At 40.9% G+C, this 14,490-nt stretch overlaps 1 protein-coding gene across 2 annotated transcripts in view; it reads left to right on the top strand.

Moving 5' to 3' along the window:
* LRRC3B (leucine rich repeat containing 3B) overlaps positions 1-14,490 on the top strand; it is a 90,253-nt gene that overhangs the window by 70,439 nt on the left and 5,324 nt on the right. Inside the window, exon 1 of one of the 2 annotated variants that reach the window (XM_058290621.1) lies at positions 6,193-6,277. The exons of the other annotated variant lie outside the window; for it this stretch is intronic. The gene's annotated coding sequence lies outside the window, so the exon portion shown is untranslated. Of the gene's footprint in view, positions 1-6,192; positions 6,278-14,490 lie in introns of those variants that run through there. 2 annotated transcript variants of the gene reach the window in all.

The raw sequence follows: 14,490 nt of genomic DNA, 5'->3' as shown, positions 1-14,490 counted from the left end.
CACCCCTCCTTTCTCCTTTCATCCCCCAGATCATTTCCATGCAGCCCACTCGATATTGCCTGGCAGCATGGAGGACAGGAATAGCAGGGAGCCTGAAACCCCAGAGGCACTTCAGCCTCCTCCCCACCCTATACTTGCGAGCCAAGCTGCTAACAAGTGGCAGAATTGATTCATTTGAATTTCATCGCCTTTCATTTCCTCTGCTTTCCCTCTGGCGCTGGCGATAATGAGCAGTGGAAATGACCCTGGAAGAGGAAGAGAACCCAGGGATTGAGATAATCCAGAGGACGAATAATCAAGAATTAGCCTTGGCACCTCCACTTATGTCAGGTGGCCACTGAACAGGGCGGTGAGCAAAGAGACGCTTTGCAAGGAGCCTCTGCAGGTTGTTGTCAGGTTCTTCCTTGCGTTGGCATGAAAGACACCTCATTGACGTTCCATGTTGGTCAGTCCAAAAGACTGAGGTATCTCAGGGTTACCTGCATAAAATATAACACGGAAGTTTTATGAGGACAGATTCGTAGAAAAGGTATGCACCTCTTAAGAATGTCTTGCAGCTTTTTCCAGGTACCTAGGCATCCATTCTTCTTTAGTCAGCAGGTGCACATCCTAAATAAAGAACTACAGAGAGAATAGTATCTGCTGTTCTTTTGTACCAGGAGGAAAAGTGCAGTCTGGTCAGGGACTACTTGCCAGGACCAGCAGAGAATAATGATCCTCTCCATCCCATCCCATTAGTTACTGCCCGGATTACACGTTTCAGCCACTATCTCCTAGTTCTCACTTTAGAAGGGTGAGGCCTTGGCCATAAATAATTGTTGGTTGGTTGTGAGTACACCTGCCTGGATTTCCAAGCAGACGAGAGTCCACTGCCTGGGTAGTAGAGGGACTGGCTCTTCCTGTTTCTCCATCATGCGAGGAGGGCCAGCAATTTTTACAGCTGGAGAGAACTGAACATCTGCACCCCCTGCGATGTTCGCTCAACCGCAAGGAGTTCCCAGCATCTGAGTGCACTGAGGCCTGGTAGACTCTCTGTGTCCCTAAAAGTTGGTAATGACATTTTACCTTCTAAAGCTGGGATAAAATAGATGCAAAGCAAGAAATTCTAGCAAATTTAAAGGGAAAAAAATCCATTTCGTACAGCTTCAGTCTCTCTCCACCTCTTGCTCCCCATAAACACTGAATCTTCATGACTTGACTACGTGCTCCTGAAACTTTTAGGCAAGGTCAGTGTCATCAGCTCGATGTCAATATACCCGGGACACCAGGATCAGCCCTGGTGTGTTATACAAGGACCAGTCCCAACGTGCTGGACCCCTTGCAGAACCCAATCTTCCCTGGGGGATTTGTGAGGAGCCGATGTCCGTTTTCCTTAATCGGATGCTACCTTCTCCCTTTCCCCAGTGGGAGAGGTTCTTTTTTTGATTTTGAACCTGACTGTGTAAGGAGCCGCTCACAATTAGTCCTCATTTCCAGAGTGATAGTTGAACAAATGTGCAACAGGAAAGAATGTACTGATGAGGGTAGGGTCATCCACCCCGGGGCCCTGGTCCCATTTCCATATCAGGTTTTTGGTTCCTGAGAATCTTCCAGCAAAGGTCTCAGCCATTCTGCCATTTCTTAAGCAAACATATCCGAGCACCCCCCATGCTGGGGGTCCCAGGACCACCCTGGGGTTGCCTGCAGCTGTGACGTTCAAATGGTCCACAAGCCCACACGTGCATGATATACTTTGCTCTGTCAAATCCTTTTGGAATTAAAGAATCGATAAGAGAGAAAGGTAAAGAGGCAGTGTTCACACTGTTAGCACATCAGGGCATCAGGGAGACAGGACAAGCTCACAGCCCCTTCCCACTCTCACATCCTGAAACTCTGCACAAAGCGAAAAGCCACAGGTGGGGTCAAGCTAACATGCTCTCACCTGGTCAAATGGGAATTTGACCTGCACTTTGATAAACATTGGTTTGATGGGGTAGCAATTTGGTCACGATTCCTGAAACCGTCTGACAGGCAATGAAATTTGTGACTGCTTGTGCACGTTAATATGGTGATGGTCTCTTTTTTAAAAACTGTGCATGCACAGAGGAGACAATATAGGAATTTACCTCCTCTTGATCTGGAAACGGCTCGCTCTCTTCTGCTTGACTTGCTTAGCTTCTCCTGGACCAATTTCTGACATTTTGCTTATCTTACCTCACTGGCTGGTTTAGCAAGATAGGGTAAAAGCTAGGATGGAGAATAACAATTTGGTTTTATGTAAACTTATGCCTTATGTCTGAACAAGGCTATAGAAGAGGTCGTGCTTCTTCAAAAAGACAATTAAATGGGTTTGGAAAGTTTCATTTGGTTTGTTGTTGACAAAAGCCCAGTCCCAGGATAGCTGCTAATTTTTCCGGGTGGTTCCCAGAGGAAAATCGAGCCAACTCAGGGCCACATAATTCCCTGTGGAGCTTCAATGAATTGCACAGTATGGAAAAGGTGGGCCATAAATCTCAGTTCTGATTTCTTTTTTGTTTTGGAGGAGGCTTCCTTACTCTGTGAAAGGAAGATTGCTCTTCATTGGAAGAAACAGAAGTCTAACTGGAAGTAAAGGGCTCGGGCAGAGAATAAGAAGAAGCAGGAAATTTCTAACTTAGATCCAACCTACTGATCTTTTTTTTTTTTTTTTTTTTTTTTTTAATTTTGAGAAGGAAAAATGGTTTATTGATGGCCAGACTCGGGAGCTTCCTGTTGTAAACCCAAGCCCCAAACAAGACTTTCGAGTTTCTTTCATACAGAGAGGAAAGGTTAAATGGTCCCTTTGTTTCAGTTCTCAACAGGCTTGAATTAGCATATATATCTTCCACATCTTAGGTAAGCTTTTAGCATGAACTTCATACATTCTAGATAAGCTATTAGCATATTTGGTTTGCATTTCCCCTGAATACTTAAAGTTTATAGACCTTGCATTGTTTAACTGTTTCCTGGGACTGGAGTCGTTGCCATGGTCACCAAGGGCAAGACTGCAGCCTCTTACAGTCTCACACCCACAAGTCAGACAGCTTAGGTTATCTCTGAAGAGTCAAAGAGCCTCCCACCCATAGCCCACATCATTTCATATCAACCTACTGATCTTGAAAGGGCTGCCTTGTTTAGCCATTGGCGCAGTTAGGTAAACAGGAGGCAGCCTGTCTCCTGACCCTACGTTAGCATTAAATTAACATTGATAATATTTAGGCTAGTTCTTTTGTATGGCTTTATTGTTCTACAAAGACTAGTTGGTTAGTTTTCCATTCTGTCTTTTCCTTTAAGAAGGCCTTATGGTTTTTGCTTTTTGTTTATATATATATATGTCACAGGATAAAATAAATGAGAAAAATTGACTTCACATGATCCCCCATGTGATCAATGAGAAGATGAAATTTGATGATGTACATTAGGGTGCTAAACAGAATGAAAACTCTAAATCTGAACGCAAGAGCAAATTCTGATAAGAAACATAAATATATTAACATATTTAAATTTTAAATAATTATGTATATCAGTTAGTTTTGCCTCATAATGAGCTACTCTAAACTCACTGGCGTTTATTATTGCTCACCAATCCATGAATACCTGGGTGGTTCTTCTCCTCTTGGCTGGGCTTACTCATAAGTCTATGTTTAGCTGTAGGTTAGGTGTTTTCCTCTCAGGATCTAGGTGGGGTTTTCTCACACATTTGAAGTGTGGCTGGCTCTAGGCTGGGGTATCATATCGTCTCTTATCATTCAGCAGGCTAATCTGGGCTTGTTCACATGGCAACTGAGCAGGGATCCAAAAGCAAGAGCAGGAGCATGTAAGGCTAAAGAGGACAAGGCCTGGAACTGGCAGAATATCATTTCTGCCTTATCCTATGAACTAAGAAAGTCCCAAGGCCAGCCTAGATTCAAGGAGTAGGTAAATTCTTCTTGGTGGGAAGAGCTTCAAAATCACATAGCAAAGGAACATGGAGAGAAATGGATGTAACTTAACCAATTGGGCTCCTGTCTGCCATATAGGAGGTCCAGGGTTCAAAGCCCAGGGCCTTCTGATGAGGGCAAGCTGGCCCAGGTGGCAAGCTGGCCCAGGAAGATTGCCAGCCCACACAGGAATGGCACCCTGTGCAGGAGTGCCATCCTGCAGGGGAATGCCGTCCAGTATGGGAAAGCTGCCCCATGCAGGAGTGCCAGCTGATACAGAGAGCTGGCACAGCAAGGTGTTGCAACAAGAGACACAGCAGAGGAGAGCAGAATGAGAGTTGAGGTGGTGCAAGAGAGTAATCGCCTCTCTCCCACTCTGGAAGGTCCCAGCATTGGTTCCTGGAGCCACCTAATGAAAATACAAGCAGACACAGAAGAACACACAGTGAATGGACCCAGAGAGCAGACAAAGGCAGGGACTGAGTGGGGGGGAGAAATAAATAAATAAATCTTAAAAAAAAAAGAACATGGATAATACATGATAGGGAATACTGGCAGCCATTTTTGCAAACAATCTACCATACTGCATGGAATAATTACTATCATGTCCATTTTACAGATCAAAAAATTGAGGTCCAGAGATGATAATTAGCATGACCTAAAAATCACAAAACTAATAACCAGTTATTAGCAGTATTTGGTAACTAGTAGGTGGTTATCTGAACTTAGGTGTGTCTAATTCCAAAGCCCTTTCTTTTAGACACTATTGTACAAGGTTTCAAGACTGTTAAGGACCATATTATTTGATGACATTTTCAAAAATGAATGTGGTATCCAAGAACCAGCAGTAGAAGAGTATAAAATTTAAACATCCTAATAGCCCATTCATTTTCCTTTCCCTATAGGCATGGATAGTTTTAATCAAGGGGCATTTCCTTAATTAACCCTAAAATGACCCTTAGTGTAGCTATGGATTATTAACTTTTTCATCTCTCCTTGCAGTCAACTTTAAATGTTCTTGGTGTTTCTCTATGGAAATACTTTATTATGTAGCCTAATAGGGATCAAGTGCAACTAGAATTCTCATTTGCAAAACTTGTCACCTTATACCTTCTCAAGAATATTTGCGTAAAGTGAGAATGTGTCATTAATATTAGTAGTATGGAAGGGATGTGGGTCAAGTGGTTGGGCACTCACTTTCCATGTGGAAGGTCCTGGATTTGGTTCCTGGTGCCTCCTAAAGAAGACAAACAAAGAACAAGCAGACAACGAGCAGACATTAAGCGAAAACAATGAGCAGGCAATAAGCAAAAACAATGAGCAGGCAACAAGCACACAACAAGCAAAAACAAAACTAGCAGGGAGTGGATGTGGCTCGAGTAGTTGAGCGCCCACCTCCCACAGGGAAGGTCTCAGGTTCAGTTCACAGTGCCTCCTAAAGAAGAAACAAACAGACAATGAGCAAAAAACAACAAGCAGACAAATGCAAACAATGAGCAAAAACAACCAGCAAACAGATGAGGGAACCATCTCAGGGGTGGGGGTGGGGAATACTAGTAGTGGTAGTGATAATGGTAGTAGCAGTAGTATTAAATGTTCAATTAGGTGGTGGACTTGGCCCAGTGGTTAGGGCGTCCGTCTACCACATGGGAGGTCCGTGGTTCAAACCCCGGGCCTCCTTGACCCATGTGCAGCTGGCCCATGCACAGTGCTGATGCGCGCAAGGAGTGCTCTGCCACTCAGGGGTGTCTTCCGCGTAGGGGAGCCCCACGCACAAGGAGTGCGCCTCGTAAGGAGAGCCGCCTGGCGTGAAAGAAAGTGCAGCCTGCCCAGGAATGGCGCCGCACACACGGAGAGCTGACTCAACAAGATGACGCAATGAAAAGAGACACAGATTCCCGTGCCGCTGACAACAACAGAAGCGGACAAAGAAGACGCAGCAAACAGACACAGAGAACAGACAACTGGGGTGGGAGGGGGAAGGGGAAAGAAATAAAGGAATAAATAAATCTTTTTTAAAAATATTCAATTAGATCTAAATTTAGAAAATGTCTTATTTTGTGGGTGGTTGCACCATAAAAATAATGGGTCATGGGATGGCCTGGGTCAGGGGTACCAAGTTTGTTTGGGAAATGCTTGGTCAACAGATGACTTTACTGTGACTTCTCAGAACATTGAATAAGCTCGAAGAGTGTTTCTCAGACTTCTGTGACTGCACAATGTTCACTCTGTGGAACTCCCAGACACCTAGTATTCCATGGAACCCTGGGAAGAGCTGAACTTGATTCTGATCCTTTCGAAGTCAATAATGTTTGTCAAGCATCCACTATAGGGCAGAAACAATCAGAAATGCTTGAAAGGTATTATTCCTATTTATATTTGAGGAAACTGAGACTGAACTTGCCCAAGGTTCCCCAGGCAGTATTAGATGTGAGTGTTGAATGTGGTTTTATCTAATTTGTAGACGTATGGTGTTGCCAGTACTCTTTGCTAAGATTCAGGAAACTTAAATGATTTCTGAGCATGACTCAGGTCGTAAGAAAATTTTTTTTATCCTCCTTACCTCCTAGCAGAGAATGGGTTATCAGACTTGCCTGCTGGACAATTTTTTTTTTCATTATCTAGCTATTATGATCATCCTTGTAGTGGAAAAATTGCAACAGTAGAAAAGAGCAAAAGACAAAAAGCAAAAATATTTCTTACCACTGAGGCCCCAGGGCCATTCCCCAGAGGTAAAAACATGACCAATTATTTTTGTTCTTCCGCAACTTAAAGTTATGTGTGTGCTTGTGTGTATATATATGTGAGAGTAGATCCTCCTGTTTTACACACTTGGGATTATGTGTGTGTTTGTGTGTGTATATATGTGAGAGTAGATCCTCCTGTTTTACACACTTGGGATTATATATACAAATTTTTCACTTGATATATACGTGATATATTTTGCTCATTGTTTACATTTTTCAGTACTTTTATATTGCTTTATTCTTTTGTATTAATTTCCATAATTTAATCAGGTTCTTAGTGATGGATGTTTTGGTTCATTCTAGGTTTTTTTTAATTCCTTCTTTTTTTCCTTTGCTGTAACAGTACCTCAATGAAGAAACAACCTTATACATATATCTTTGCACAGTTGTGTTTTTAATGGGGGGTGGGGGGAACAACACAAAGGATTTCCTTTTCCCCTAATAGAAAATGGGAAAAATAGTGGAGTATTGCCAAAACAAAAAAATTATAGGAGCTGTAAATAAAAGTTTTTTAAAATGTAAATTCTTAAACAAGCAAATAGTTCCCTGCCTCTCTGTTCACTCTGCTCTAAACAGGGAGCAGGACTGAGCAAATGGTCTCCATCAAATGCCTTCATTTGATGAACCACAATGGCTAAAACCTGGAGAGTAGCTTGGTTTTGAAGCTAGGAACTCGGAATCTCTTTGAAGTGGACTGTCCACAACAGCTCTTGCTCATTTTAGAAATGTTGCCCATTATGTTATGCAGTGATCTTTCCAATGATGTAGACATGAACAAAATTCAGGTGAGAAGTTGAGAAACTTTTGACCAAAGAAATCCCACCTCTGTGAATATATCTAAAGGAAATGATCCAAAAAAGAAAGATATTGGCTCAAGACATTCATTTCAATTCCATTTTTTATGAGAACAAAAATGGGTGACAACGTAAATGACCACACGGCTCATTTTGTCTAGATAGTTCCTGTTTAAGCCTGTGGACCCAGGATTGTTACTACTGCTTCTTTTCACTCTTAAAAGTGTCCTTGTTTGTATAATAAATTATATGGGTGCCCTGACTAGAAGGGACATGCTAACCAACATCTTCTACCACATTTTTTATCCCATCCCTGTTTTAGCCTACATCTCCAGTAGACATCATCCCTAGATGATAATTTAGCTTCCCATGGCATTGAAAGCCCTTCACTGACCAATGATTTCATGGTGAGAGAATATATCTGCATTTTCAATGAAATTTTAAAACATTGTCCTTTATGTTGTAGATGTGCCCTTTCAAAGGACCATTAAAATTTTCTGAAATTTGAAAAGTATTATCTCTGGTAATAACTGGCCTTTGTACACTGTATTAGATAATAATCATTTTGTAATTTGACATTTTTTTTTACTTTTTGCTTTGGTTGCCAGTCAATTCAGAGCTCAAGCCAGGTACTTGGTTGCAGCAAAAGTCCTTAACCCAGTTCAATGGGGACTCATATAGAACTAGTTTTAAGTTCTGGTCCTTACTTACTACTATATTAGCTTCCTGTGGTTTCTACAGCAAATTGCCACAGAACTGGTTGCTTAAAACAGTACATATTCATTCCCTTATAATTCTGGAGGCCAGAAGTTCAAAATCAGTTTCACCAAAGCCAAAGCTACGGGTTCAGCAGGGCCGGGCCACCTCTGGAGTCTCTAAGGAATTGGTTCCTTGACTTTTTCTGAGGCTAGTGGCTGCTGGCATTCCTTGGCTTTGGAATGACGTCACTGCAATCTCGACCTCCTGGTCACATTGTCTTCAGTGTCAAATCTCCCTTTGATAAGGGCACTTGTTATTGGATTTAGGGCCTACCCTTAAATTAATAACATCTAAGCTGAGTCTCTTTTTCCATATAAGGTAACATGCAGATTCCAAGGATTGGGACCTGTGTTTGTTTCGGGGCATTATTCAGCCTTCTACAAGTTACCCTTTTTCCTCCAAAGATCCACATCCATCACACATAAGTACTAAATTCACCACATCCCAACATCACCCCCCAAATCTCAACCCATTACAATGTCAACTCAAAGTCCAAAACCTCATCTAAATATCATCTCGAAAGTCCTAAATCTCATCATCTAAGATCATCTAGAGCAGGAATGGGTGTGACACTGGGTATAATTCATCCCAGGGAGGTGAATTCAAGTAAAGCATTTGTTCCATCCTTAGCATGTTGTATGTACCTAGGCAACGTTAGCCACTATCAGAGTTGCCCCTTTCAGACTTTCCCATCAGTGTATGGTTTTGGTTCTCTTATCATTCCATGATTCTACCGTCGCCATGCCTTTGCATGTGGACCATGCAGTTCTCCCTTAGAATAAAATGGAGAGGTAAATGGCAAATGAATAACTGAAAAATAAAAGCATTGACTCTTTAGAAAAATAGGAGCAATAGGGGAAGGCAGCACTCTGGAGGCCCACGTTGTCAGAGAGAGGACAAAGCATAAGATGATGATGATGATGACTGATGATGATGATAGTGGTAGTAGTTGGAATGACAGTAATAATATTACTGAGAGTTGATCATAAAGCAGAAGGCTTTCTAAGAGTTCTGCATGTGTTACCTTATTTAATCCACACCATAGGCATGTGGGTAAGCTATTAGTATCCCCATGTTCAGATGAGAAAAGGTGTAGGAAAGAAAGGTTTTGCAGTTAGGACATTGGAATTGTCCTGCATGATGTTGCAATGATGGATACAGGCCATTATACATTTTGTCATAACTTACAAAATTGCATGGAAAGAGTGTATCTGTAATACAAGCTATCATCCATGGTTAGTAGCGGTGCTCCAATATGTGCTCATCAATTGTAAGGAAATGAAGGATGTTGTTAATGTGGGAAAGTGTGGGAGGGGGAGGGAGTGGGGCATATGATATGGAAATCCTCTGTATTTTTATGTAACATTCATGCAATCTGAAGTTTCTTTAAATTAAATTAATTAAAAAGACAAATGAACAACAACAAAAAAGCTAGACCTAGCCCGTACATGTCTCATATGGCAAATGGACCCATCCTCTTCCTAGGCCCTGGGTTCAGGGAATGAACTTTAAGAGAACTGCTGCTTATTTCCCCTTGGGTTTTCTTTTTGTGTCCCTCTGAGGAGATAAGCCACACTCTGACTAGGGTTCCTCATACACCCTTGCTTCATCAGAAAGGGATTTTGTCTCCTTTTGAAGTTTTCTTTTTTAAAATGGTCTGCCCTCCCTTAATTTTTCATTTGAAAAAAAAATTGAAACCTTCAGAAAAGTTGAGAAATTCTTACAATGCACACATGTCTATCTGTCACCTTATAGTCTCCAGTTGCTAGTCTTTTGTCACCTATGTTTTGTCTCACTCTCTATATAGAGATAGAAATAATTTTGCTTTTGCTGAACAATTTAAAAGTTGCAATTGTCATGACACTTCACCCCAAAATACTTCAGCATGTACCTCCTAAGAAGAACTGTCTCCTTCCTAATTATATCATGATAAAGCCCCAAAATTTAAATTTGATGCAATAATATCTGGCACATAGTCTGTATTCAAATTTCTCCACCAACGATGTTCCAATAACATCCTTTCTAGTAATTAAAAAAACAAAAACAAAAACCCAGAACTCAATCTCTTGCACTGCATTTAGTGTTACATTTCATTTTTCTTTAATCTAGGACAGTTCTTCAGGCTATTTTTCTGTTTTCTTTTGTTTCCCCCCCCTTTACTGTCTGAAGTGTCTAGACCAGCCATTCTGTAAAATGCCTCAAATTCTGGATTGGTGAGATTGTTTCCTCTTCAGTCAGATTCAGGTTAAATATATTTTGGCAAGAATACTGTGAAGGTGATGTGAAAATCATTTTCTAGTTGATTATTGTTAAGAAAAGGAAATATGAGGCTCTGGAAACAGAATGATCTGATATTTTTGGAAAACACTAAATACTGAAACTGATTATGGAGCCTAATTTTTGGATCAACGCTGGCAATTTCAGAGACACATTTCACATATTTTTTTTTTTATCCTCTTAACTGATGAGGCAGATATTATTGGTGATAGTCCCCCAAATCCTGGGACGACTAAGGCATTGACGTATAAGAGATTTCCTGAAATCCTTAAGAAGCTCCTCAAGAAGCTGGGGTTTGAGTCTGTTTCTGGACCTTGGTTTTGGATTTGAGTTCTATGTTTTCTCCACCAAGTCAATGAATATTGTCACAATGGAATAACGTCTAGAGCAAGAAGGATAATGCTGGGTTAATCGGGATATGTTCTTTTAAATAAAAATATTAAGCCACTCATCCAACTCAGAAATGTAACTGAATGCAGCATTTGTTAGGGCTTTCTAAAGGCAGTTGTCTAGTTACCTCTGGACCCTGCTGAGTATTTGGGAGCCTACATTTATGCAGATTATGTGTTAAGGGTTTTCAAAGCTCTCTCTGCTGTAAAAGACCACTGGCAAGTGCTGGGAAATAACAGTGGAGAAGCAGAAAGAAACCAAGATGGATGGATTCCCACTTAGTCTTCCTATAAACTTGCAGTATGTTGAAAAATAAATACAGATGCTAGTGTTATCATTATTCTGTGTTCTGTATCCACAGAGGAATGGATGCTGAGTTCCAATGAAGTGCTGTTTTTCTTTTCTTTTCTTTTCTTTTCTAGTGGGCACATAACTAGGAAGAACTTTTAAATCCACTCCTGAGATCTACCGTGTAGGACGGAATCAAGGTGTTCATAAAAGTCTGTGTTTTTCCCCCCAAAAAATGAGGGCTTGCTTCAATATTTATTCTGTGAAATAGGGTTTCAAAAGAGGTAAAGCTGTGCCTGAACAGACTGAGATCTGGAACAAATGGATTTCATGTCATTTTGGTAAAAAACTTTATATCAGAGTGGCCTTTAAGAAATTCCAACGGAAGACTGGGCTCACACCTCCCTGTACTGCCTTTCCCAAACTTTTTAGGAACAGTCAACTGAGGCCTAGTTTGGCATTTGAAACCCAGCCTTGTATTTGAAGACTGTCCATATCACAAAGTGGCCAGTAAAGAAGATGAATAAACCAATGGGGGTGGAGTGGGACCTGTTCTAGGAGACATCTGGGATACCGGATTCTGTGTTCGTGCTAACCAGTTGTGTGACTCTGATCATGCTATTTTACTGCTCCTCTTCTGATGACTTCCTCTTCTGTCCTAAAACAGGACTAATAATTTTCACCAGGTCTCTTGAAGAGGACTGTTTGTGGATAATCCAATGAGAGCCTATCTGCAGACTTGTTCACCCACCCAACTGTCAAAAGTAGTTCATAAATGTAAGGCAAACTATATGAGGGCCTGGTGGAATTGTCTGGTAGTAGATGGCTGTGAATGGGAATGTAAAACTAAAATTTATGGCAGGACACAGTGCTAAAGATGTGAATTAAGGGGTTGTACCTGCAAATATCATCTCTAGAGCCGCAGCAGAGAAAATTCCCTACGTGACTCATTCACCTGAATTCTCCAGATCTCCGTTATTTTTCGATCAGGAATTATACAGATTTAATGGTTTATGAAATCCATACTCAGTTCACAGAACATCTGATATTAATATATAGAGAATGCAGCATATAATTTCTCTACTAGGTAATAGAGCTAATATTGGAAGTATTGCATTGAAAATATCAAGCACTCAATCCTTACCTTGGTTCCACTTTTTAACATTCTTTGTCTGATCATTTGCCCTTATTTCTTGGCCACCATTGTCCAATTATTTCATGTATAGAAAAATTCATTTCTGAATCATTCAAGAAATTAATGGTCATTTTGTTTTATTATCCTTTTGATTTTAAGGTAAACAACATCAGCAAAATACAGCCTTATACCATAAGGAACCTAAAATCATCCAGAAGGGTACAAAATAAAATGACAGCTCCCCTTCACCCCTTCCAGCCCTCAGTTCCACTTCCCAAAGTTAAAACCACTATTGATGTTTATTATATATCCTTTTAGAAATAATCTATGCATTACAAGCATATATATTATATGCATATGTTTGTATATTTACCTTCTTTTTAATTTTATTGTAGTTTTACACAAATAGCATTATACTCTAAGTTCACATTTTTCAAGTTGCTTTTTCTGGACACCAATGGACATCTTATTATATCAACATAGTCAATCTAACATGTTCTTAAATTTTTACATCACTCAATCTAACTATTATGAAATTGTTCATATAAAGAGTGCGTCAATTTATCCTCTCATCAAGGGCTTGAGAATGCTTTGTTCTTTATACCTTGACACTAAATATTGTCAAGATGCCTAGTCTTAACTAACATAAGCATTTTAATTTTAATTTATTTTATTGTCAGTGAGATCAAGAATGTTTTCACATGATTTATTGGCCGTTTGTATTTGTTTTTCTGTGAACTCCTATTCATGTCTTTTGACAGTTTTTCTATTGGATGAGTTTCTTGTTCCTCTGTAAGAAATCTGTGTGTAAAGAAACTAGCCCTGTGTTTGATCATGTTTCCTTTGACTTTGTGTGTGGCCTTACTTCTGCCATACCTAAGTTGACAATTTTAAGAATTTGAATTTATGAGTTTTTTTTTTGTTGATTTTAATTTTGTGTGATAAATTGGAAGAGCTTCCTGTTTTGCTATTTTTTGCTTTTGAATCAAATCCTCCTGTTTGGTGACAGACTTGCATGGAAGTTAATTGGAAGTAATTGGTACATCTGATAGTTCTCCATCCATGCCCTAGCTATCTCAGAAGGGCTAACAAAAACTTTTGGGTTAGTAACCCTGAGTGTCCCTAACTATTTCCTAATCATGAGAAGAAAGAGATATGCAGCAAGTCAGAGTTGTTAATCAGCCGTGAATGAAGTCTCTCCTCCAGCAGTCTCTAAGTGCACTTGTGTTCTGTAAGCAGCGTTTGGTGGCTGCTGCTGGGTCACAGCTCTAATTACTGCAGCTCAGAAATCCCAGTGACAGGAGAACGTGAGCAAGGCATGAACTGGGACTGAGATGGCTCTCTGTGAGGGCACCGCTCCCTCCTAAGCCCCACGTCCAGGAATATGGCTTCCTGATTGACCCAGACATATTTGGAGGGAGTGAAGGGATAGGGACAGGATAGTCTACGGAGTTGAGAATTGCAGAAGGGGAGTTAGGAGGTGAGAGATAGAAAAGGTGCCTTTTAATTAGGTCTGTGTCTGGTGGGCCTTGAGTGTGCCACCTGCCTACTTCTTTCCCAAGAGATTTATGAAAGACTGGAAACATGCTGAGGGAGCACCTTACCCAAGAGGCAGGTGCTGGCTGACGCCGCTGCTGTTGCAGTTACCAGTGTGGTACCAGGCACTTCTTTACGCTCTACCCACTCTTTCTACAGTTGGTAAGGAGTTCCTCTTTTCTTCCCAGCAGCAAGCTTCTTTGCTGCTTTGGGTTGGTGGGCAGACTTGACCCAAAGCAGAGTGTGGGGTGAGGGTGGAAGCTGGGATTCTAAGTTCATTTTTAGCTAAGTTCATTATCACCACTGGGTGATAATCGATGTCAGAAGAAAGCCCACCTGTTTTCTCTGAGGCACATCTTCTCGTGTCTTTTTTTTCCAATAGTCACTCTTGACCTCCACAGTAATTTAAGGCAATGGCAAGCTGGAACTATTTCCTTAAATGAGTAAAGAGTAGAGAGGCAACTCTTTCGTCCTCCGTGTTGAAGATGACCTTGACCTGGCATCTTTGAGCTTGCCGTCTGCCTCTGGGACATCCTTCATCTCTAAGGTGGAAGTTTAGGTACTGAGTCAGAGTGGCCCATCAATCTAGCCAATCCCAGAAGCTTGGATTCACCTTTTTCCAAACATCATAGAAAGAAAATGAAATA

The sequence above is a fragment of the Dasypus novemcinctus genome, chromosome 31 (assembly GCF_030445035.2).
Source record: "Dasypus novemcinctus isolate mDasNov1 chromosome 31, mDasNov1.1.hap2, whole genome shotgun sequence".
NCBI lineage: Eukaryota > Metazoa > Chordata > Mammalia > Cingulata > Dasypodidae > Dasypus > Dasypus novemcinctus.
Note: the sequence above shows the minus strand (reverse complement) of the source record. Positions and strands in the feature narration are given on the sequence as shown.